This window comes from Acinonyx jubatus, chromosome X (genome assembly GCF_027475565.1).
Source record: "Acinonyx jubatus isolate Ajub_Pintada_27869175 chromosome X, VMU_Ajub_asm_v1.0, whole genome shotgun sequence".
Lineage (NCBI taxonomy): Eukaryota > Metazoa > Chordata > Mammalia > Carnivora > Felidae > Acinonyx > Acinonyx jubatus.
The window spans coordinates 80,720,733-80,746,555 of NC_069389.1; the positions used below are offsets into that span (position 1 = coordinate 80,720,733).

Below are 25,823 nucleotides of genomic sequence, written 5' to 3' on the forward strand. Positions count from 1 at the left end.
ATGAATCATATTTTTGTATTTTACTCAAATAGTTAACCTTTGACATTATAATTATGTATTTTGATTGTCACACTGTCACAGAATTGGGCAGTGTTAGCCCGTTCAAATTGGCTTCTGTGTCCACTTGCTGCCTCCTGTGAATTCTCTGAACATGAGCTTTGCTGTGTGAGTCTGATTATCTCCCAATCTGTAGAAAGAAAGTACACTAAAACCTTGGATTGCTAGTAACTTGTTCTGTGAGTGTTCCACAAGATGTGCAAACATTTCTAATAAATTTTAACTTGATAAATGAGTGATGTCTTGCAATATGAGTAGTATGTGAAGCCAAATGTCACATGATCACAACTGAGCCAATGGTTCTCTCTCTCTCTTTCTCTCTCTGTCTGCAGGATTGTGGGTGATCGTCTCCCATGCTCAGATGCTCAGGCTCAGGCCGCGGTGTTTGGCAGAAATCAGTGAGTTTTCAGAATGTTGGAAGGTGCCCACAACTGGTACTAGTGTATTTTTTGTCACTTCAAAGCACCCATGGACAGTCCCTTTCTTTTCCACAAAAGAGTAAGCTTAGGAATGCTTTGCTTCATTCTAGTTTAGGCTGCCTGTATGTATAGACCTTTACCTCTGCTGCCTTATTGCCAGTTACATTAAATCCAGTATATGACAAGAGTTTATCAATACTGTACTGTAGTCAACATCTGTATGAGTGTATACAATGGCCCCCATGAATAAAAAGATTCTATTGAGCCAAGAGATAGCAGTGATTTCATTAGTGATAGTGAAAATTGTACTACACAATGACCCTCCTCTCTTGTCTCCCTCACACCAGCCACGAAGGTTTTCAAAGGTAAGTGCAGGTTAATTTGTTTATTTTTCTTTATATTTTGTATTTTCTTAATTATTTTGTATTATGTTACAGTCTTGTAATCATTTTTATGTGAATATTTTTGGGTTTTGTAATGAATTATCAGAGTTTCCATTATTTCTTATGGGGGAATTCACTTTGATATACAAATGCTTTGGATTATAAACATGTTTCCAGAACAAATTATGCTCACAAACCAAGCTTTTACTATAATGTTTTTAGGGGTGCCTGGGTGGCTCAGTTGGTTAAGTGTCCAACTCTTGATTATGGTTCAGGTCATGATCTCATGGTTTGTGGGTTTGAGCCCTGCATTGGGCTCTGTACTGACAGTGTAGAGCCTACTTGGGATTCTCTCTCTTTCTCCCTCTCACTGTCCCTCTCCCGCTTGTGCTCTCTCTCTCTCTCTCTCTCTCACTCAAAACAAATAAAAAATGTTAAAAACACAAATAAACTTTATTTTTAAATTAATTTTTATTGTTTATTTTTTAAATTTTTGAAGTTTTATTTATTTTTGAGAAAGAGAGAGAGAGACAGAGCGAGCAGGCAAGCAGATGAGGGGCAGAAAGGAGGGAGACACAGATCCCCAAGCAGGCTCCAGGCTCTTAGCTGTCAGCATAGAACCTGACGCCGGGCTTGAACTCACAAACTGCGATATCATGACCTGAACTGAAGTCAAACACTCAACTGACTGAGCCACCCAGACGCCCCTAAAATAAGAAAGTAATATTTCACCTCAGAGCAATCTTCTGAGGATTTAAAGACAAAAAGTTTAGCAATGCTTATTTAATTCTGTTGAAGTGATGCTTTGGATATGAACATCATAATATGACTACTAGAAAGAATACTTGGACAGAGAGCAGCAAGCAGGAATGGGCCAACATTTCCATGATGTGAGAGCTTCAGGGTCACTGCTATGTGAGGGAGGGGTCTAGGGGATGGAGCTGGGGAAGAGGCACAGCATCATTTCAAAGCTTCCAGTGACCTGAGTAGGGACTGGCAACCACATCCTGTCCCATTTCCCTTGCCTTTCATGTGCTCTCTCTTTCTCTCCCTTTCCTCTCTATTCCATGTGCTATCTGATCCCCTGACTGTCCCTTCTAGTTGAACATCAAAGCAGTGTGTGGACTCTGACCCCAGAAAGAAAAGTTGAAAGAGAAAAACCAAATATGATGTTCAGTGTGCTTGACAATTTCCTGGAGCAAGAGTGAAGAGAACAGGATCCCATCACTGAGACATTTTAGGTAAGTCACTGCCCTTCCTGCAGTGTCTTCTGTACAAAGGTAACAATATTCAGTGTTCCCAGCCATCCAGGAGTATTAAGTGTGAACCCATGTAGGAAAGGAATATGTGGTCATAGTTGTAAGGGAAAAACTGGTGCCCTTTTGAGTAATTCTATTAACAGAGACATCCCACATATCACAGTACTCAGCATTAAACTAATGATACACAAACGTCAGATGTTTATGTCAGGAGTTTTGCAAGTATTGTCCATCAAAATTGGAACAGGTGATTGTTAAAAGAGCAGGTAAATAGGTCCACCCTAGGTCTGTTGTACCCAAACGAGTAAGGTGGGTTGGGAGGTGTCTAAATTTTAAATAGCTTCTTTTGTATATTGTGGTATTTATCCAAGTTAGAAAGTCACTACTGTGAATTGCAACAAGGTGTTCTTAAAATTTTGAATCCTTTCATGTCTTATTTTAGTATAGATTTGTCCTGCAACAGAGCTTTTTGTATCTGTGTCTGCTCCCAGTGTATTAAAAGGGAACAGTTTTTTTATCTTCAGTCATTCTTATTCAATGTTTCATGTGAGGGAGGCTACAGTAGTTTCCTAAGGGTACCATAACAAAGTACCACAAACTGGATGGCTTAAATTATAGAAATTTATAGTTTCACACTTCTGGGGGCTAAAGCCTGTAATGAAGGTGTTCCCAGAGCCAGGTTCCCTCAACGTCCTTTTGGGGACTCTACCCATGCCTCTTTATATCTTTTCGTGGTTTGTTGGCAAACTGCATATTTTGGCTTGCAGTTGTATGACTCCAAACTCTGCTTTCATGGTATTATCCCTGTTCTGTCTTCATATGGCTGTCTTCTTATAAAGATTCTGATCACATTGATTGATTTGGGGACAGACTATATTCTAGTATGATCTCATCTCAACTAATTATATCTACAACAACCATACTTCAAATATGGTTACATTGAGGTACTGAGTGTTAAGATTTCAACATATCTTTTTTTATGGTGACACACCTCAACCCCATATCAGGCACTGCTGTGAATGCAACACACCAAACAAGATGAATGAGTGTCCCTAGTGCTTTGTATGTAGCTTGAAAAAATTGGTAATAAGCAGGAAAGGAAATGAATAAGCACGACAATTTCATATTGGAATTAACGGTTTCAAAAAGAGAATGTTTCAAAAACATTTTTTTTGAATAGAAAATGAAAAAAAAGTTAGAGAGGGAGGGAGGCAAACCATAAGAGACTCTTAAAAACTGAGAATAAACTGAGGGCTGATGGGGGGTGGGAGGGAGGGGAGGATGGGTGATGGGTATTGAGGAGGACACCTGTTGGGATGAGCACTGGGTGTTGCATGGAAACCAATTTGGCAATAAATTTCATATTAAGAAAGAAAGAAAGAAAGAAAGAAAGAAAGAAAGAAAGAAAGAAAGAAATCTATGGAAGAGTTTAGAGAAAGTAGCATTTTTGACATTAGAAGCTGTAGTGAGGGATTACATGATGGATGGGGTGGAATAGTATTATCTCTTGTAAATTCAGGATGCTTCTTCATGAGGCAAAATTGTTCTAAATTTAAAAATTAAAGAGTCTTTTTATGACTGTTGAATATGATAAGCCAAAGTGGATAATGTTTTAAAACTTATAATGGATTACATGTCTAGAACTGAACTCTAAAATAAAATAGACACTTTACGTTCTAAAAAGAAAAGAAAAGAAAAGAAAGTGAAGTAAAATAAGATAAAATAAATAAAATAAAATAAAATAAAATAAAATAAAATAAAATAAATTAAAATAAAATATTTTCCTCAAAAAAATGATGGGACAGGGATTATTATAGATGGGGTGATTCATGAAACTATCTCAGAAAGTGATATTTGAGCTGAGTCCTGAAAAACAAGAGGAAACCAGGCTGGGGCTGGCCTTTTGGTTTGTGATATGTGTGGCACCAGCTGTTTCAGGAGCAAACAACGAGCTCAAGTGCATGGAGCCTGGCAGACAAAGTGTGGGTGGTAGGACATGAGGTAAAAGGGCAGAAAGGAGCTACATCATTTGGGCCATGTAAGGAGTTTGGAGTCATTCTGAGAGTGGTTGGGTCATGTAAGGAATTTGGAGTCATTCTGAGAATGGAGAGTTACAGTATTAGAATGACATAATCTGATTCATGTGCTCAACAACATATGAGTCACAAGGTGGCTCTCCTATTGTGATGAGAATGTTCTGGACAGGGACAAGATATCTGTGGGGATTATCATTAAGAGAATCTTGCAGCTATCCAGCAGAGGGATGAGGGTAGCTTGGTCCAATGGTGCTGCAGTGTGCAGGGGGCAAGGGTGGCTGTGGGCAGGGCATGTTGGGGGTAGGACATTGGGACCTGTAGTGGCTGTGGGTGAGGGTATACAAGGATAATCCAGGATCCTTGATGAACCTGTGACTATTCAGATTTGTGCAGAAATGGTGGTACTGTTTCCTGAGATCAGTTACTACAAGCCCTTTTTATTTATTTTTATTTATTTTTTTTTAATTTTTTTTCAACGTTTATTTATTTTTGGGACAGAGAGAGACAGAGCATGAACGGGGGAGGGGCAGAGAGAGAGGGAGACACAGAATCGGAAACAGGCTCCAGGCTCTGAGCCATCAGCCCAGAGCCTGACGCGGGGCTCGGACTCACGGACCGCGAGATCCTGACCTGGCTGAAGTCGGACGCTTAACCGACTGCGCCACCCAGGCGCCCCTACAAGCCCTTTTTAGATGTTATCATGATAATTATTTAGGCACCCAATAGTGGTTATAGTGAAATTTAGTGATTTAAAACACATATACCAGTTGATAGGATTCAGTTTTAAGTTTATTGACCTTCATTAAAAACACATGAAAAGTTTTTATAAAGCTACCAAAACTGTTAGAATCTGTACTTGCATATATTTATAAAAATTATAACATTTATTGAACTGTTACTGTGTGTCTCACTCTAATTGTGTTCCCGTATTAAGTCATTACAATGACAATTCTTGAGGAAGGGCAGATTGTTTCCTCATTTACAGAAGAGGAAACTGAGGCACAGAGAGTTTCTTTCACTCTCCCAGGGTTCAGAGAAAGCTAGATTTCCCAATGTCTCTGCAGTAGAAGTTCTTAAATGATATGATTTATGATTATTTATTCTTGTAAAAAGCAAAACATGAGGATATATTTTTGTTTTAAGCTTTTTTATTCTTCGGTAAGTATTGCATAATTGCAATTTTGCAAGTCAGGCAATTGAGTGACTCTAACGTGAAGTAAAAGTAATCAAACTCACATCATCTGTAAGCAGAGGACTATGGTTTATAACCAGTCTGTCTCCAGAGTCCATACTCCTGACCAGTTCAGTTACAAAGAAGAGACATTTGTTGAACTGTGGCAGCCCATGGTGGGTGATGTTAGACCAGACCCATATCTCTTTCGGTAGTGTCAAAAAGAAAACTACAGGTCAAAATGGAGTCACTTATGCTAGGCCAAGTCACCAAACTTGGGCTTAATACCTAACCTAACCTAATTACCTAACCTAATTACATTTTTAACCTCCCCCAAAATTTCATCTTGACTCGCCAGTCAGGACGATTCTGGTCTAAACCAATAAAATAATCCATCACATGGGCCTCTGATCCCCCAAAGGAAGAAGAGGTAATCCACCTATTAAACCTGTTTGTACCAAAATGAAGGTGACCTCTCCTGAAATAATCCTATTTTCTGTTAAAGACTTCCTTGTCCTCCTTTAAAATCTTTTTCCTTCCTCTAGCCCTGTCTGGAGCCTCTCTCTACTTGTTAGATGGGATGCTATCAGATTCATAAATTACTTTAAAAATCCAATTACATATATGGATTTACTCAGTCAAATTTTTGATATTTACAGTGGAAACTATGCTTTAGTACACATTTATCCATATAAAGAGGGTATTGTTTAATAAAAATGAGAAGATAATAATTATAACAACCAAAATGCAATAATCCTCACAGTTACTACATACTAGACAACTTACTATTTTTTATCTTTGTTCACTTTGTTCTTCTAGGCTTGTGGTGGTATCTCATTATGGTTTTAAGTTACTTTCTGTGAACTCTTAAGTTTTTTTTTTTTTTTCATTCAAATGTCCTATTGCTTTCATGTTCCATTGACTAGATTCACAAACTGGATCTTTGTCCCATGGTTTTCCATTCTGAATGATGTGATTGTATCTCTAGTGTGTTGTTTATTCTGGTCCTTTGGCCCCTCTTAGGTCTTTTAAATTGGTAGTAAGATATAGAGTCTTGTTCAGATTTTGTTTTTTAGGAAAGAGTACCTCAGATATGGTGTTGTACTTCCTGTAGTGTTAAATCAGGAGCTTTGTCATGTCTGGTTATCTCTCCTCCTGTGTTGTTGAGATTTATCATTGGGTTCAGATTTTGTCAGCCTGATTCATCCATTATGAAATTTCCCATTCACTTTTTAACTCAGGTTTTTTGTAGCTTCTTAAAGATTGTTGCCTAGATCTACATTTCATTAACATATACAAAGAGTAATGTTTTAATTTTTTAATTTCATCTGCACTTATATTAGGTAGAATTCTTCTGTGAAACAAAGTACCCCTCAGCGACTACATGGTTATACTGAAGAATAGTCCATATAGAAGGGAAGGATGAATGCTTACTTCTTTTGCAGTATTTCCACTTTTCAAAAAAATGTGTTGTTTTTCCAGAATACTTCAAAGGTAAACAGTGAGTTTGTTTTATGCTTTTTGTTGTTCTTTTATAGTGTCATAATGAGCTTTAAATGCTTATATATTTGAGATTGTAATTAACTTATTGCAGACATTAAAAGTTTTGATATTTAAACTTTCCTGTCTTTGGCCTGTGGGAGTTCCTTTGGGTTGGCTTTTATGTCTTTCACATGCTTTCTGGTATGAGAGTTTGGTCCAGATTCACTTGGTACAATCCCTATCCAGCTCTGCAATTAGGCATTTCTCCAAGAAATCCTGGTTCCATATAGAGAGAAATGTTTTTAGAGGATTCAATCTGGAAACTAAAAATGCTCATTGCTATTTGTTTGGTCACTGTTTCTTGCGTTGGAGCCTGTAGATATGAATTATAATTTTTATGAAAATACATCTCATCCTTGTCAACACTGATCTGCTCCTCTGTGATGTTATAGGTAGTCATTTTTCTCAGTTTTTGTTTTAACCCTCCAGTTAAGAAAATATAATAAAATACAATATGTATTTTAGTTTTATCCCCTGTTCATAGGTAAAAGGTGGCATATTCTACACCAGTGTTGTAAAATAGATATTTCTGCAGAAATGAAAATATTCTGTGTCCATGCTGCTGAATATGGTAGCCACTAGCTACCGTGGGTGTTAAGGTTCTAAAATATGGCTACTACCACTGAGAAACTAATGTTTAATTTCACTGAAATTTAAATAGCCCTGTATGACTAGAGGGTATGCTATTGGATGACAGCAGCTCCACACATTTTTCTGCACTTTGCTTTTTTCCCAAACAATTATCCTGGATATCATTCCATAGCAGTGCAGAGGTGAAGTCTTCATTGGTTTTCTAGCTGAATGGTACACCAGGACATAGATGTGTCATAGCTTCTTAATTTAGGCCCTTATTAGTAGACAGCTGTCTTTTTTCTAGTCTTCTGCTGTTATGAATTTTTCTATAAATGAATATCTTTACACTTTGGCTATTTTATATTTTGCATTGCTTCTTTGGAATAGATTCTTAAAAGAGAGGTTACTGGTTCCAAGAGGAAACAGATATGTGATTTTACTAGACAGCCATCAAATCCCATCCACTGGGTTTCTACCAATTTACATTTCCTCCAGTGATGCATGGAAATTCCCATTTCTTCACAGAATACCTGACTAAGAAGAAGTACTTTTTTTTTCTTGGCATGTCTTATCATGAGTTAGGTTGAACAATTTTTACATGTTTTAGAGTCTTTTTTTTCTGATAAAATACCTGTTTGTATTCATCACCCCTTTTTCTTCCCTGGTGTTGTTCCCTTTACTTTTTCATGATTCTTGATATATCAGGAATACAACCTTTGTGATGTAAGTTGTAAATATTTTCCCCAATTTGTAACTTTTCATTTGACTGTGCTTATGTTTTTTTTTTTTGCTTTTGCCATGCAATTTTTAAATAAAATTAAATGCATCACTGTTTTCTCTAAATGCTTCTGGAATTTTAGTCATAGTTGGAAAAGTTTCCTATACCATCAAGTTATAGAGGAATTTTACTATATGTACTTCTGTGTACAGGAGAGAGATGAGAAAGAGATGGATCATTTTGGGGTGTTAGGAATAAGAAGAACAGTGTAGATGTGACCATGTTGTGAGCAATCTGTGAAAACCATGTCACCAAGTCAGGAGAATTTGATGTTGAGATTAGGGTCTTGATCTTCTGCTTATCTTTGAAAATTCAGTCTCTCCTCTTTCCCCTGTGGATGTGGATTCAGGTTTCCACAAGTGGGACATGAGTTCTTTAATGAAATAGAAACTCCATGCCATGCCATAGGTCCCCTCACATAACTGAAGAGGAGGGGATAAGATAGGGACAAAATCATTTCCAAAATCTACCACACCATCAGTCCCTGCACTAATGTGAAAGTAAAACCTCTAGTTTGTACCCATGAAAGAACAAAGACTGAAACCATACAAGTGTTACCTTGTCCTTCACTCTCTATCTGGCAGTAAGTTCTCCTCAGGAGACGGTTGTAGCCTCTTAGTGCTATTGAAGAGGATGGAGGTATTGGTTCCAAGTTGGCTCAGTTTCCCAAGTACAACCTCTCCCCTTACAATCACATTGTTTCCTGTTTAGATGCCATGTTTCCGGGACTCAGGGTCAACCTTGGATGAATGTTGCTTGGAATGGAGTCTTTTTGAGGTTAAACCTCACCACCACCCCACAGGGTGGGCACTAACAACCATCTTGCTGCTTGTAGACGTTTCTAGTTATCCAGTCTAGATGCTAAGAGAAGGAAGATGTGGATGCAGATGTGGAATTGGAATGACTTTGCCTGGCACATAGTAAACATTTAATTCACATTTAATAAGCATGATATGAAGATATAGATAAGTAGGATCTGAAAGTATGTATATGTTCTTTCATTATTTTAATACACATATGAATTTTTCAAGGAACATTGGGATCACATAGCAGTTATTGTTTAATAATCTGGTTTGAAGAAAACTTTTTGTTTCCATTTCTAAAAATTATGTCTTTTCATTAGAATAGATAACCTATAGAAATTGAAAATGATGTGTCTATGTAGATTTGTGGACCCTGTGGTAGGTCATCTGTAAAATGGGTAGGTTGATACTTACCTCACAGAGTTGTTGTGAGGAGAAATGAATAACTAATAGGACATATTTGAAACATAATACTGTAAAACTTCCACACACATATGTGTGGTGTCTCCTGTGTTCTCCCCTCAACAAAAGAGATGACTTAACCATAAGCAACTCATAGATTTCATTAGGCTTTGACACAGCAGAAAAGGAAATGTACACATATTTATACATTGGATTAGCTTTAGTGCCATTTCTTTGTAGATGAGTTACCTGATTAGGGTAATGAGGAAGCAAATCACCCCCTCATTACTGGTGTGTGTGTGTGTGTGTGTGTGTGTGTGTGTGTGTGTACACAACATAATAATTTATTTGTATCTATATCATGGAATGATCATCACAGTAAGTGTTGTTAACATTTATCACCTTACATAGTTACAGATTTTTGTGTGTGTGATGAGGACTTTTTAGATCTAGTATTTTGACAACTTTCAAATATGCAATACAAATATTATTAATTATATCACCATGCTGTACATGACGTCCTCATGGGTTGTTTATTGTATGAATAGAAGTTTGTACCCTTTGACCCACCTCACCCATTTTGCCCACCCCTCAGCCATGGCTTCAGGAAACCAGCAATGTCTCTTCTATATCTATATGCTCAGGTTTTTAGTTTGTTTGTTTAGATTCTGTACCTGAGGTCATATGGTATTTGTGGTTGCCTGACTTACCTCATTTAATACACTAGGCTGGAAGTCCATCCATGTTGCCACAAATGGCAAGATTTTATTCTTTTTTTAATGGCTGAATAATACTCTTTTGTGTATATATAAAGCACATTTTTTAAATCCATTCTCGTCTATTGACACTTAGGTTGTTTCTCTATCATGGCTGTTGTTAATAATGCTGCAATTAACGTGGAGGGTGCATATATCTTTTCAAGTTAGTGTTTTTGTTTTCATCAGATAAGTACCCAGAAGTAGAATTGCTGGATCATATGGTAGTTCTATTTTTGTTTTTGTTTTTGTTTTGTTTTTTGATGAACTTCTATAATGGTATTTTATAGTGGCTACACCAGTTTCCATTTCTAGTAACAGGACACAAGGGTGCCATTTTCCTCATATTCTTCAACACTTGTTATCTGTTTTTGTTTTCATGATAGCCATTCTAAACATGGGAGAGATAAATCTCATTGTGGTTTTGTTTTGCATTTCTCTGATGATTAGTGATGTGAGATATTTTTATGTATTGTTTACCATCTCTATGTCTCCTTGGAATACTGCCTATTCAGACCTAATGTCCCTTTGTAGATTGCATTGTTTGTTTGTTTTTTTCCTTTTTGCTATTGAGTTGCATGCATTTGTATATATATTTTGGGTATAAACCTCTTATCAGATATTATAGCTATTTGATTTTATTTCTGGTCTTCTTTTTTAATTTCCATTTTGAAATTGCAATAGCAGTCTCCCATTGACTGCCGGAAAGGAGACCATACAGAATAACAGAGTGTGAAGATGGGTCTGCTGTACAACAGACTGAAAATTGGAGACATGAGTCTCAAATACTGGATTGGTCCTTACCTACAGGTCTGTGGGTAGTGACTTCCGCTGTGCTGGCCTCAGGCCTTACAGAGAAAGACTGCATATCCCAATGGTTAGAGTGGGAGAAAATTGGGCACATTTAATTACTGGTTTCATAATCTTTAGCAAATTTTGACTCTTCAGATATATGAGACATACATGTAATGTATATGCATTACATTTGCATACATGGAAAATATTATGGGTATGTAATGGACTGAATTGTGTCCACACAAAATTCATGCATTGAAATCCTAACACCCAGTACCGTAAAATGTGATAGTTTTTGGAGACAAGACATTCAAAGGGAAATTAAGATAAAATGAAATTGTATGGGTGGGCCCTATACCAATATAAATGGTGCCTTTATAAAAAGGAGAATATGTCACAGAAAGACAGATTTAGTGGTATCTATGTGAGGATACAGTGAATAGGCAACCATCTACAAGCCAAGAAGAAAAGCCTCAGAAGAAACCAAATTTGCTGACACTTTGACGTTGGACTTTTAGCTTTCACAATTTTGAGAACATTTATTTCTATGGTTTAAGTTAGCCAGTAATCTGTGTAATTTTGTTATGAAAGCCCTAGCAAACTAATAAAGGAAGGAAATGCACAAATATGATACTTAAAAAAAATTAATGAGTGGTGGGGTTGCAGTTTATTTATTTTTACCTGGAATTAGCTATAATTTTCACTTTCTCTAAATTACTATAGATGATTTTTCAAAATCAGAATTGAAACCATGGTTGTTTTGAAATATTACAGATTTGAGATAGTTATAGAAAAAAAAGTATATCAGACTTCTCTGCCTTAATATTCATAAGTAAACACTACATAGAGAAGTGACACTCACTTTGCCTTCTTCTATGATGTCCCAGATATGACCAGTTCCAATAATTGGGGATTTTGCTCTTGAAATCTTTATCATTTCTCCTTCAGTGAATGAAATATTACATTGTTTTATTACAAGTGTTATTTATAGATGCCTGGCTATTTAATCGAAAAGGAGGAAGGAAGAAATATAAAAAGAACAAATTCACATCTCAAAAAAGTGATCTCCATTTCTGCCTCCTTGACACATGTGTTCTCTTTCAGAGCTTCTAACATGGACACACCCATTTTCTCACTTTACATGCTGTAGGGAACACTTACAGAATGAGCAGATACTATGTTCACTCACTTAAATCAGCTGTGTTCACACTTAGAGTTCCCAAGCTCCAGCTAGCCCCAAATTGTGTCTCAACGTTTCCTGAACCTGAAACATCTTCATTTGTTCAGGCCGAATTTTCTGGCTTTCATTCACACTGTTACTTACCTAGGCCTGTACATGTGGAGCTACTCTGGAATATCCTGGTGAGTTTGGACAGTGATTGTAGGGAGTTAATTTTCCTGTGTCCAGACTAACGCCCAAATCCTTAGTTTGGTTTAGGGATGCATACCATTTTGGTTTTGAGCTGATTTGTATTACAACTGCTGGGCACATTAATATTTTAATTTATGTTTACTATTTTAGTTACACAATGAGGGTACTTCAGAGGTGTTTCAATCTATGTGTGTTTGCTTACTTGCACCCTGGGCTAAAGGAGCTTTTGTTCAGACTTCTCCCTGAATCTCTATGTTGAAGCATCTCCCCTCTGGAAGCTGGGCCATCATGCACCCTCCCCCTTTCCCTCCCCTGTGGGTTCCCTGATTGGCTAACTGGAAGTTTAAACCTATGAGCCTGCTTTTAGTTCAAGGGACTTTTATTTGTAGAGAACAGAAAGAAGCATTTTGATAGTAATTTTCTCTCATGACCTTCACTAAATCCTGGGAAGTGCAAACATCATAGGACTGTGAAATGTAAGTGTTTATTTGAAAGACATGCTTGCCTTTCCCTTAGGCATCTGTTGTGTCCCTAAAGCCACCTAATTAAGACTGTCATGTGGTAGATTCAAAAATTAATTTTATGACACCTTATTACACTATACCCTTGCTTTAGAGATTTTCTACATCTGATGCAGACTCACTCTCCAGTCGGAATGGCTGAGGATATTTATTTTTCTCTTATTTTTTCGCTTCTAAACCCAAGTGCTTTTGTTGTAAATAAAAATGTAAAATACAGGACATGAGGAAAAATAAATCATTGGAAACCCTTAAAAGTCTATTACTCAGGGATAAGCACTGTTTCCATTTGCACATATATATTTTTCAGAGATTTTACTATGCAAATATAACTATACTTAAGAAATGAGATAATATTCTACCTACAGTTTTGTAAACTGATTTTTATGATAAATATTATATTATGAAAGTCAATGAATGCCATACAATGTGAATGCACATAATAAAAATGGCAGTTGAAACTTTAATGGTCCATTCTGAAATGATATTAGTAATATGATTAATATTCATTGTTGCTGTCCCCTGTCCAATACTGCTGTAAATGCTAAACCTATACTTATTCACTAATTCTTACTACAACCTATCAGGAGGAGCTATTGTTGCCTGACTTTAAATATCAAGGAACTGAAGCACAGTAAGAGCAGGCCTGGTAAGATTCAAGACATAAATTCAAAAACAGGCTGTGTGGCTCCTGAGTAAATACGTCTTATCAGTATATGATATTGCTGCTCATATCATAAGATACCACCTTATTTTAATCACACCAAGGCAACAAATCCAGAAATAAAGAAACAAAACTAAGGTACTGTATTAGTTTACATGGACTTCTGTAATAAAGTATACAGACTGGTGACTTAAAACAACAGAAATTGACTTTCTTGCAGTTCTGGAAGCTGAAAGTCTGAAATCCAGTGTCAGTGGGGTCTTGCACATTGAGACATTAGAGACAATCCTCCTTGCCTCTTTCTGGCCTCTCGTGGTGAACATTAGTCCTTGATGTTCATTGCTTGCGGCAATAATATTCCAACCTCTACCTCTGTTATTGCATGTTTTCCCTGTGTGTCCCATTCTTGTTCTTCAATGGCATTTTCACCTTCTTATAATGCCATAAGTCATGTTGGATTGGGCCTGACCGAATGAACTCACGTTAACCTGATGCATTTGCAAGGACACTATTTCCAAATAGGGTCTTATTCATAAGTTTTAGAACCTCAGCAACTTTTGTGAGCAAATACAATCATATAGCAGGTACAATGATTTTTCCCATCTAACTAGGCAGAAAATATTATTTCAATAACCAGAGGATGGGATTAAAAAACAAACAAACAAACTAAGAGTACCTATTCTCCTCTGACTCATCCCATTATGCTCACAGACATGATGAAAGACAATGTAGGAAAGGTCCTTCTTATGATTCTTTTATTAATTAATTTTATTTATTTGTTTTATTTAAGTATATTTGACATAGAATGTTATATTAGTTTCAGTTTTACAACATATTGATTAGACAATTCTATTCATGACACAATGCTCACCCTGGTGAATATAGTCACCATACCACATTATTACAACATTGTTGATTATATTCTTTATGCTGTTCTTTTCTTCTCCATGACTTATTCATTTTTTAACTGGAAGTTGGTAACTCTTCATTCCTTTTATGTATTTCACCTATCCTCTCACCTACCCTACCCCCTCTGGCAACCACCAGTTTATACTTGGTACTTAAGAGTCTACTTTTTGTTGTTATTGTTTCTTTGCTTGTTCATTTGTTCTTCTAGTTTTGACATATAATTCATATAATTGAAATCATGTGGTATTTATCTTTCTCTGTCTGACTTATTTCCCTTAACATAATTCCCTTTAGGTCCATTCATGTTCTCACAAATAGCAAGATCTCACCTTTGTTATGGCTGAGTAATATTACATTTTATGTATATACTACATATACTCAGTATGAATCTTATTGGTAAATGGATCAATATGATATTTTCAGGCTTTGTCGCAAGCAAGGTACTGTTTCCCCAGAAACTGTCTTTTAAGACTATGTGACAAGAAGGAATTCAACCACTTACATTAGAGGCACCCTGGGTGAGTTCTCCATCCTGTTACTTCCTCAGTATCTTTGGGTTTCAGAGCATTTACTCTTATTCTGGGTCAGGATAATGCTGCTGACCAATCACAAATGATGCAGGAACAGATATCTGGAGCCACCATGGCCATGCCCAGGCACCAACACAGGTTTCAAGACAGAGTAGGAAGTTTCAGAACTGACACATCACTAGTGGGTACTAAATGATATCAAAGATGAGCTCATGGATGAAGACTGGTGAGTCCAGTAGTGAAAATAAGAGAAAGGGGAAACCCAAAGCTAGGGAAAATATACAAAACTTAGCAAAAACTCCATTGGTGGAAAAAGCCTTGCCAATTATACCTAATTATTATGTACTTTCGGCCTGCCTTCTAAACACAAAAAACTCTTTTCTTTCCTTGGTATCAAAACACGCATTTAACCTTTAATTTTTTGTTAGTGTTTTTAATTCTTTCTTTAGACAAATGATGCATTTCATTGCTGAAAATGTAGCAGTTATGGATGAACAAATTGAAGCTCCCTATGTTGTTCATTTTGAGCCTACAGAATGACATACAGAACAAATGTGTCAAAACCTTTTTCAAATAAGTTCTTTTCAGAGTAAATACCCCGAGTCAGCACAGACTTAGTAAAGCTATATTGTTTAACAATGTTCAGTGAAAATCAGTGACCCTGAGACATGCCACATTTCAAGTGCTTTGGGAATCATCAAAGACACATTCAACAATGCAAGATCTTCATCTGGAGTTCAGAATATATCAAATCCATTGACAAGTCAGTGGTGCTGTACTGTATATATCTACTTGGTTGAAGATATGACTTTATTTTTTGTAAGAGAGTTTCCATATCTAAGTGAGAAGGGAGAGAGAGCAAACTGGCAAACATATAGTTAAGGCTTTCCCAGGAATAATGCCTTTTGGATCAACTGTCCCAAGGGAGTGGCAGATGCCATTTATGTACCAAGAGGTGAATGTAATTTCCCTGTTGAATGCTGTAATCAAGAACAAACAACTGTTGACTCTACAAATTAAACAATACCGTGTTCGTTTTAATTTTTTTTTAATTGACTGTGTGTCTTTCTTTGTCCCCTACAGCTCTACCACCTCCAAAACACGCTTACAGTTATAGCTTACTGTCAGTTCAGACCAGAGCTGGACCTCCAATATCAGGATTAGATATCCCATAAAATGTGGGTGTTTTTTTAGTATCAGAAAAGTGATAGATACAGAGGGATTGTTTGAGTTGAGTGAAATTCCAAAGAGCTGCCTGATTCCATGAAGTTAAGCTCCCAACCTCCATCCTCCCTCCCCTTGCAGAGTCTCCTTTGCTGAGACTCTCAGAGTTGCCATCCTGGATCTCAACACTGAGTAACATCACACTTATTTCCATTTCTGTAGCTCTCTTTTAATGAAGAGTACATTTTGCAAAGACTATAAAAATATGAAAGAGTTTGTATACTGTGATACCAATTTTACAAGGAAAATTCATAAATATATTAGCAGATCCATTTGCTGTTGACCCAAGACTACATGGTGTTCATTGATTTCCTTCTTTCTTCATCACTTTCTGCTGAGGTACAGTGTGGACTGTACAGAGGGTCCTTACCAGAGAATGGCATGTTCACCCTCTATTACCCCACCCTTATATAGGCTGCACATACCTTCTTCCCACTCTCTGTCTTTCATCCTCTGTCAATGACACAAGAGACGGCTGCCCAGACCCCAATCTTATGCCCCATTCTCTTTCATCACCTACCCCCTCTTCTTACTGCACCACCCCTGGAATACCTGCCACAGTGGGGCAAATCACATCACTGCCATCAAGCTTTTCAATGTAGCCAGGCCCTGAAATATATGCTTTCATAATTTTATTTTACACCTACCAGTTTATTTCAGACAGAAGTAGAATCATATTGTGTAGGTTCAAAGCCTGGAGTTTGGGGAGAATATTGTGTTTAGTATTACTACTTGAAGACACCAAGGAAATATTTGATGGTAATGGTGCTTTGGTGCCACCTTGTGATAAAAGTCTGAACTGCAGCTTGAACATCTCAAGGAAGGAAAGTGGGAGGGAGGGCCTGTGACCTAAACACCTCAGACTGAGCTTTCTAGAAGTCTCGATGGAAAGGGTGGAATTCCTTGGGTATATTGGGCATATTGATGGAATTCTCTAGGCATTTCATATAAATGGAATCATACAATATGCTATCTTTTCAATATTCAGCTTCTTTCTCTTGGCTTAACATTTTCAAGGTTCAAACATAATCAGTATGTCATTCCTGTTTTAAAAGTTTAATTTTATTTATTTAATTAACATACAGAGTTATATTAGTTTCAGGTGTATCATAATTCAACAATTCCATACGTCACCCAGTGCTCATCACAACAAGTGTACTCCTTAATCCCCATCACCTATTTCACCCATTTTCCCTCCCACTTCCCCTCTGGTAAACATCAGTTTGTTGTCTATAGTTAAGTTTCTTGATTTCTCTCTCTCTGCTCATTTGTTTTGTTTCTTAAATGCCACATATGAGTGAAATCATATAGTATTTTTCTTTCTCTGACATTTCACTTAGCATTGTACTCACTAGCTCCATCCATGTCCTTGCAAATGGCAAGTTTTCATTCTTTTTATGGCTGAATAATATTCCATTGTGTATATATACCACATCTTTATCCATTCATCTATCAATGGACACTTGGACTGCTTCAATAATTTTGGCTATTGTAAATAATGCCTCTATAAACATAGGGGTTCATGTATCACTTTGAATTAGTGGTTTGTATTTTGGAGATAGATATCCAGAAATGCAATTACTGGATCATACAGTAGTCCTATTTTTAGCCTTTTGAGGAAACTCCATACTGTTTTATGCAGTAGCTGCATCAGTTTGCATTCTCAACAGTGGAGGAGGGTTCCTTTTTCCCCACATCCTCTCCAACACTTGTTTCTTATGGTGAGAGTGGACATTCTTGTCTTGCTCCTAACCTTATGGGGAAAGCTCTCAGTTTTTCCCCATTGAGTGTGATGATGGCTGTGGGTTTTTCATATATGGCCTTTTTTATGTTGAGGTACGTTCCTCTAAACCTACTTTGTTGAGGGCTTTTATAATGAGTTGATGTTGTACTTTGTCCATGCTTTGTCAAATGTTGTACTTTGCATCTATTGAAATGATCATATGGGTTTCATCCTTTTTCTTAATCATGTGATGTATAACGTTGATTGATTTGTGAATATTGAGCCACCCTGACATACCAGGAATAAATCCCACTTGATTGTGGTGAATGATTTTTTAAAATATATTGTTGACTTTGGTTTGCTAGTATTTCATTGAGGATTTTTGCATCTATGTACATCAAAGATATTGGCCTGTAGTTCTCTTTCTTTGTGGTGTCTTTATCTCGTTTTGGTATCAGTGTAATGCTGGCCTTATATAATGAAATTGGAAGTTTGCCTTCCTTTTCTATTTTTTTGAAATAGTTTGAGAAGAATAGGTATTAACTCTTCTTTGAATGTTTGCTAGAATTTGCCTCTGAAGCTTTCTGGTCCTGGACTTTTGTTCGTTGGAAGGCTTTTGAATATTGATTCAATCTCTCTGCCTGTAATTTGTCTATTCAAATTTCTATTTTTTCCTGCTTTAGTTTTGGTCGGTTATATGTTTCTAGGAATTTATCCATTTCCTCTAGGTTGTCCAGTTTGTTGGCATATAGGTTTTTATAGTATTCTGTTTTAATTGTATTTCCATGGTCTAGGTTGTTATTTATCCTCTTTTGCATGTAATTTCATTTATTTGAGATCTTTCTCTTTGTTTCTTAATGAGTCTGACTAGAGGTTTATTAATGTTGTTGATCTTTTCAAAGAACCAACTCCTGATTTCATTGATCTGTTCTGTTTGGTTTGTTTGTTTGTTTCTATATAATTTATTTATGCTCTAATCTTTATTATTTCCTTCCCTTCCTTCTGCTGTTTTTGAGCTTTGTTGTTCTCTTCCTAGCTCCTTAAGATGTAAAGTTAGGTTGTTTATTTGATATTTTTCCTGCTTTTTGAGGTGGGCAAAGTATTGTGATAAACTATCTTTTTTTAGAACCACTTTTGCTGCATCCTAAATGTTTTGGACTATTGTATTTTCATTCTTTTCCATGTACTTTTGGATTTCTTCTTTGATTTTCTGCTTGACCCATTCATTGTTTAGTAGCATGTTATTTAACCTCCATGTGTTTGTGTTCTTTCCAGACTTTTTCATATGGTTGATTTCTAGTTTCATAGCATTGTGGCAGAAAAGATCCATGTCCTATATAACTTGGATCTTTTTAAAATTGTTGAGACATGTTTTGTGGCCTAATATGTAATCTATTCTGGAGAATGTTCCTTGTGCACTTGAAAAGAATGTGTATTCTGCTGTTTTAGGATGGAATGTTCTAAATAAATCCATCTGGTCCAGTGTGTCATTCAAAGCCACAGTTTCCTTTTTGATATTCTGTTTGGATGATTTGTCCATTGTTGTAATTGGAATGTTAAAGTCCCCTATTATTATTATATTACTATGGATTAGTTACTTTATGCATATTATTAACTGTTTTGTGTATTTGGGTGCTCCATGTTCAATGCATAAATATTTACAATTGTTATATTCTCTTGTTGGGTTGTCCTCTTTTTTATTATACAATGTCCTTCTTTGTCTCTTGTTATAGTCTTTGTTTTAAAATCTCTTTGGTCTAATATAAGTATTGCTATTCAGCATTTCTTTTGACATCCATTTGCATGATAAATTTCAATCTTTAGCTGTCTCTAGGTCTAAAATTAGTCTCCTATAGGCAGCATATAGATAAGTCTTGTTTTTCTTTTATCCATTCTTTCACTTTATGTTTTTTATTGGAGCATTTATTCCATTTACATTCAAAGTAATTATTGATAGATATATATTTATTGCCATTTGATCACCTGTGTTGTGGTTGTTTCTTCTCTTTCTCTGATCCTTTATTCTTTTTCTTTGTTTCAGGGTTTGCTGGTTTTCTTTAGTGATATATTTGGATTTCTTTCTTTTCATTCTTTGCATATATACTAGTTGTTTTGATTTGTGGTCACCATTAGGTTTGTATATAACCTCTTCTACATAAAGTATATATTAAATTGATGGTCATTTTAGCTTTACCCCACTCTTAATCCTTTCCTTCCCACATTTTAGGTATATGGTGTGATATTTTGCATCCTTTTATTTTGTTACTTCCTTAACTAATTATTTTATAAAATATTTATTTTTACTGCTTTGTGATTCCTACTTTCATACCATCACTTTTGGTCTTTTCTTTACACTCAAATAGTCCTGTTGAATATTTCTTGCAGGGGGAAGCCATTCATTGCTTTTAGACAATGGCAGACTTCTCTAAGATGAGCCCTAAGGGCTACTACAAACCATGTAGCTGCTGAGGAATGATATTCCAACTGCTAAACCTCTTTTCGCATGATGAGATCAAGGTAGCTTCTCTACTTTTAGGCTAGTTAGTGAAACTCAAAGGAGCTGTTCCAGAGCATACTTTTATTCATATCTATGAACTCACTTGAGCTAGGATTCATATCCCACCAGGTATGTGAAGGGTTGGGTTCTCCCGAGGACTGTTGCCCTTGAATCTGGAGTAGAAGCTTCAGCAGCCATCAGGACACAGATCCTCAGAATCAGCCTCCATCAGGCACCTGATATGAGTTTGGCTATCAGCATGAAGAGCTGAACAAGGGGCGATAAATCCAGCTATTACTACGTTTTCCTGGTGTAACTGTATTTCCCTGATGTGCCAGGCATTAGGTTAGTGACAATGACATTGATACAATTAAGTAGTGATTATAACAGCTGCATGTCATAATGGACCTGGGACCACCAGGGCCACATGTCATGGGACCACCAGGGCCTTTTTCTCTTCCTGTCCTCATCTACACCTTAACAACAAAGTTGAAAAGGAAAAAGAAGTGGCCTGAATTCATATAGACATTCACAATCCTGCAGTAACCACAGGGCCACGGGCTTGCTCATGTGTATCACTGACTGTTCTTAGTGATCCTGTTTGTGAAGCATTATCACCCCCATTTTACAGAGGGAGAGGCTGGGACTCAAGAGTTTTTACTTGCCTTCACTCCTGCACCCCTGCCTTTATAGGAAAGCAGTTCCAGGACACCCTTCAAGCAGTACCCATGCTCATTGTGGCCAGACTGATGCCAATGGTTTGACTTATGAAATAGGTGGGTCATTGAGCCCCACAACAGGAAAGAAGTGACTTGAATCTGGATCCCTTAGTCTCCCAACAGCCCAGGGTAGTTCAGCCCCCTTCACGGGGACCCACATTCTTAGCTGAGTCCCAAACATCTGAAGATGGGGCCTGTTTTCCTCACCATAAAAAGCCGTTTACAAAACTGTCAGTAGGATATTTCCTCATTACTGTAATCAAATATAATTACATTTACATAGTAAAATTTCTAAAAAAAATTGCAATGAAAAATGCTTATCTGTAAGTAATAGACATTAAGGGTTCTAATTATTTTTTTCCTCCCCTATCTTTTCCATTTTTATTTGTAATAAAAGCACTTGGGTTTAGAAGCAAAAAATAATGAGAAAAAAATAAATATTCCCATCCATGCCAATAAGAATGTGGTCAGATATAGAATATTCCTAAAGCAAGGAATTAGGTAATACAGTAGCCACAGCATTAAGTTATGAATCTATGACATAACAGTCCCAGTGAGTGGCTTCAGGGACACTACAGATGTCTAAGGAAGAATAATTATGTCTCTCAAATAAACCTTACATGTGTCAGTCCTAGGATGTCTCCACTCCCCAGGGTTTAGTGAAGGTCATAAGACAAAAGTACTTTCACAACATGATTCTTTCTGTTGTCTTCAAATAATCAGGTTCATGGGTTTAACCTCCCAGTTAGTCAAGCAGGGAACCCACAGAGGAGGGAATGGGAGGCAAGTGCCTGAGATGGCCCAGGACTCAGCCCACAGCTTCTAGACGGGAGATGCTTCAACAGCAGGATTCAGGGGGAAGTTTAGTCACAGACTTCTTTAGCCCAGGGCCCAGAGCAACCAACACAGGTGAATTAAAATATTAATTTAAAGTATCTTACTTGTGCAACCAAAATAATAAAAGGAAAGGAAAATATTTACATGCACAGCACTTTTAATAGTAATCAGCTCAAGTTCAAATTAGGAGGCATCTTTAAACCGATCTAAGGTTTTGGGTGTTAGTCTAGACACAGAAAATGGCACTTCCTACAATCACTGCCTTATCTTACCAGGATGGTCCAGATTAGGGTCTGGATATTTAGGCCTAGATGAGTAACATTGTGAATGAAAGCCAGAAAACTATTCCCAAAGGGAAGATGTTTCATAGTCAAGAAACACTGAAACACTGTTTTGGGTTGATGGAGCCTGGGAACTCTAAGACTGAACACAGATGATAAAAAAGTGACTGAACATAGTATCTGCTGATTATATGAGTGCTTCCTACAGCATGTAAAGTGAGAAAATGGTGTGACCATGTTAGAAGTTCTGCAAAAGAACATACATATATCTTACCTACAGCCTTGTAAACATTTTTTATCATAAATGTTATATTATGAAGGTCAATCCATGCCATACACCATAAATGCACACAATAATAAAAATGGCAGTCAAAACTTTAATTGTCCATTCTGATGTGGTAGTAATGATAGCATGATTTACATTTATTGTTGCTTTTTCCTTGCCCAAAACTGGCTTTAGTGCTAAAGCTATACTTACTCATTAAGCTTCACAACAATTTATGAGGAACAACTATTTTTTTTTTTTGCCCAACTTTCAAAATCTGGGAACTGAGGTACAGCACAGGCAGGGCTGGCAAGTTATTTTTTCACTTTACTTTTTTATAATATAATTTATCGTCAAGTTGGCTAACATACAGTGTGTACAGTGTACTCCTGGTTTTGGGGTTAGACTACCGTGATTCATTGCTCACACACAACACCCAGTGCTCATCCCAACAAGTGCCCTCCTCAATGCCCATCACCCATTTTTCCCTCTCCCCTACCTGCCCCCATCAACCCTCAGTTTGTTTTCTGTATTTAAGGGTCTCTTATGGTTTGCCTCCCTCCCTCTCTGTAACTATTTTTACCCCTCCTTCCTCCATGGTCTTCTGCTAAGTTTCTCAACTTCCACATATGAGTGAAAACATATATGTCCTTCTATGACTGACTTATTTCACTTAGCATAATACCTTCCAGTTCTATCTATGTTGCTGCAAATGGCATCATTTCATTCTTTCTCATTAGCAAGTTGAATTCCATTGTATATAAAACTACGTCTTCTTTATGCATTCATCAGCTGATGGACATTTATGCCCTGTCCATAATTTGGCTATTGTTGATAGTGCTGCTAAGTTTTAAGGTTTAGATGTGAACTGACGCTGTGTAGCTTCTTAGTAAGTGCATGTAACCAGTAAATGCTACTGCTACTGCTGCTCCTGTCATAAGATAGAGCCTTATTGTTAATCACAGCAAAGCAACAAATCCAAAAAAGAAACAAAAACTAAGGTTCTCTATTAGTTTCCATGTGCAATAAAATATACAAGCTAGTAGCTTAACATAACATAAATTGAGTTTCTCACAGTTCTGGATGATAAAAATTTGAAATTAAGGTGCCAGTAGGGCCTTGCACATTGGTACACTAGGGAGAATCCGTGCCTCTTCCTGGCTTCTGGTGGCGACCATCAATCCCTGATGTTCCTTGCTTGCAGCAATGTCACTGTAGACTTTGCTTCTGTCATCACATGTTCTGCCCACATATTCTTGTCTTCAATGGCATTTCCAGTTCCTTATCATGCCATAAATTGTATTGGATTAGGGCCTGCACTAATGACCTCATTTTACTTTACCTGATTACATCTTCAAAGACCCTCTTTCCAAGTCCTCATTCATAGGTATCTGGGTTTAAAACTTGAACGTACTTTTGGCAGTACAACTAAATAACAGGTACAGTGATTATTTTTCCCACTTAACCAGTCGGAAAATATTTCTTCAACAAACTGGAAGTTGATTTTTCAAAAAAAATCTAAAAGGAATGTAGTACCTTACTTCTTCTCTGACTCATCCCACAATGCTCACAGACATGATGAAATGTAATGTTACAGATAGCCTCTCTATGATTCTTTCTTTCTTATGTATTTATTTATTTTTAAATTGAAGTATAATTATCATACAATGTTATATTACATTCATATGTACAACATATTGATTTGACAATTCTATGCATTACTCAATGTTCACCAGGGTAAGTGTAGCCACCATATGACATTAATGCAATATTATTGACAATATTCCCTATGCTGTGTTTTCCATCTCTGTGATCTATTTTTTTTTATAACTGGAAGCTTGTTCCTCTTAATCCCTTTTATCTGTTTTTCCCATTTCTCCACCCACTTCCCCTCTGGCAATCACCGTTTCTCCTCTATATTGAGTCTGATTTTTGCTTGTTCCTTTGTTTTGTTTATTTTTAAGATTCTAAACGTGACTGAAATCATATGGTATTCATCTTTCTTTTGTTTTTTTAATTTTGTTTAAGTTTCTTTATTTTTGACAGAGACAGAGTGCGAGCATGAGCTCAGGAGAGGCAGAGAGAGAGGGAGACACAGAACCCAAAGCAGGCTCCAGGCTCCAAGCCGTCAGCACGGAGCTCAACGCGGGGCTCAAACTCATGGACTGCGAGGTCATGACCTGGGCCGAAGTTGGACGCTTAACCAGGCGCCCCTGGTATTCATCTTTCTGTCTGAGATATTTCAATTACCATTATACCCCCTAGGTCCCTCCATGTTGTCACAATGATAAGATCTCGTTTTTTATGGCTGAGTAATATTCCATATTCTACACAAACTCACACTCACACACACACATACACACCCCATCTGCTTTGTATGTTTCTTATTTGTAAATGGATCAACATGTCACTTCAGGCTTCATCAGAAACAAGATCCACTGTTTCTCTCTTTAAGCCTATGCTACAGCAAGGAATTTATTCACATTAGATGAATCCTAGGTGAGTTATTCATCCTGGTACTTCCTCAATGTCTTCAGGCTTCAGAGTATTTGCTCTGATTCTGGGCCAGGATAATGCCACTGACTGAATGTTTAGTGAATGTTGCAGGAGCAGAAGTGTGGAGCCACCATAGCCATGTTCACAGACACCAACAAAGCTTTCAAGATGGAATGGGAATCTATGGATCACCAGTGGGCACTAGATAATGTCGAAGAGGAGCTCATGGCCAAGACATCCACTTTGAAGCCATATTCAGAAAGGAATTACAGACTTATACTTTTTGAAGGCCAAAGGGATCAGCTTTGTCAGAAACTTGGAGTACTGCATAACCCTGTAGCTATCATGTGAGCTGGAGCCTCTCAGAATAAAAAGGAGGATACATGAGCTATACATGTTAACTATTCCTCACTATTATGGGCAGTTTGGCTGATTTCTCACCACAGTAAACTCTTGTTTTCTTTGGATACAAACACCCTGAATTTTACCTTTAATTTTTTGTTAGTGTTTTTATAACTTCATTTATACAAATAATGCATTTTCATTATCAAAAATGTAGTAACTATGGATGAACAAAGTGAAGCTCCCTGTATTGTTCATTTTGTGTTTGCAGAATGACATGCAGAGCAAATATGTTGTAAGTCTTATTCTTTTTTTTTTCTTTTCTTTTCTTTTCTTTATTATTATTATTTTTTTAATATATGAAATTTATTGTCAAATTGGTTTCCATACAACACCCAGTGCTCATCCCAAAAGGTGCCCTCCTCAATACCCATCACCCACCCTCCCCTCCCTCCCACCCCCCATCAACCCGC

General features: G+C 37.0%; 1 long non-coding RNA gene across 1 annotated transcript; it reads left to right on the forward strand.

Moving 5' to 3' along the window:
* The first annotated feature begins 380 nt into the window (after positions 1–380).
* On the forward strand, positions 381–25,658 carry LOC106976276 (uncharacterized). The gene is made up of 4 exons (XR_008289806.1): positions 381–455; positions 1,961–2,100; positions 6,669–6,819; positions 24,559–25,658. It is a non-coding gene; the product is annotated as an uncharacterized LOC106976276 (long non-coding RNA).
* The last annotated feature ends 165 nt before the right edge of the window (positions 25,659–25,823 follow it).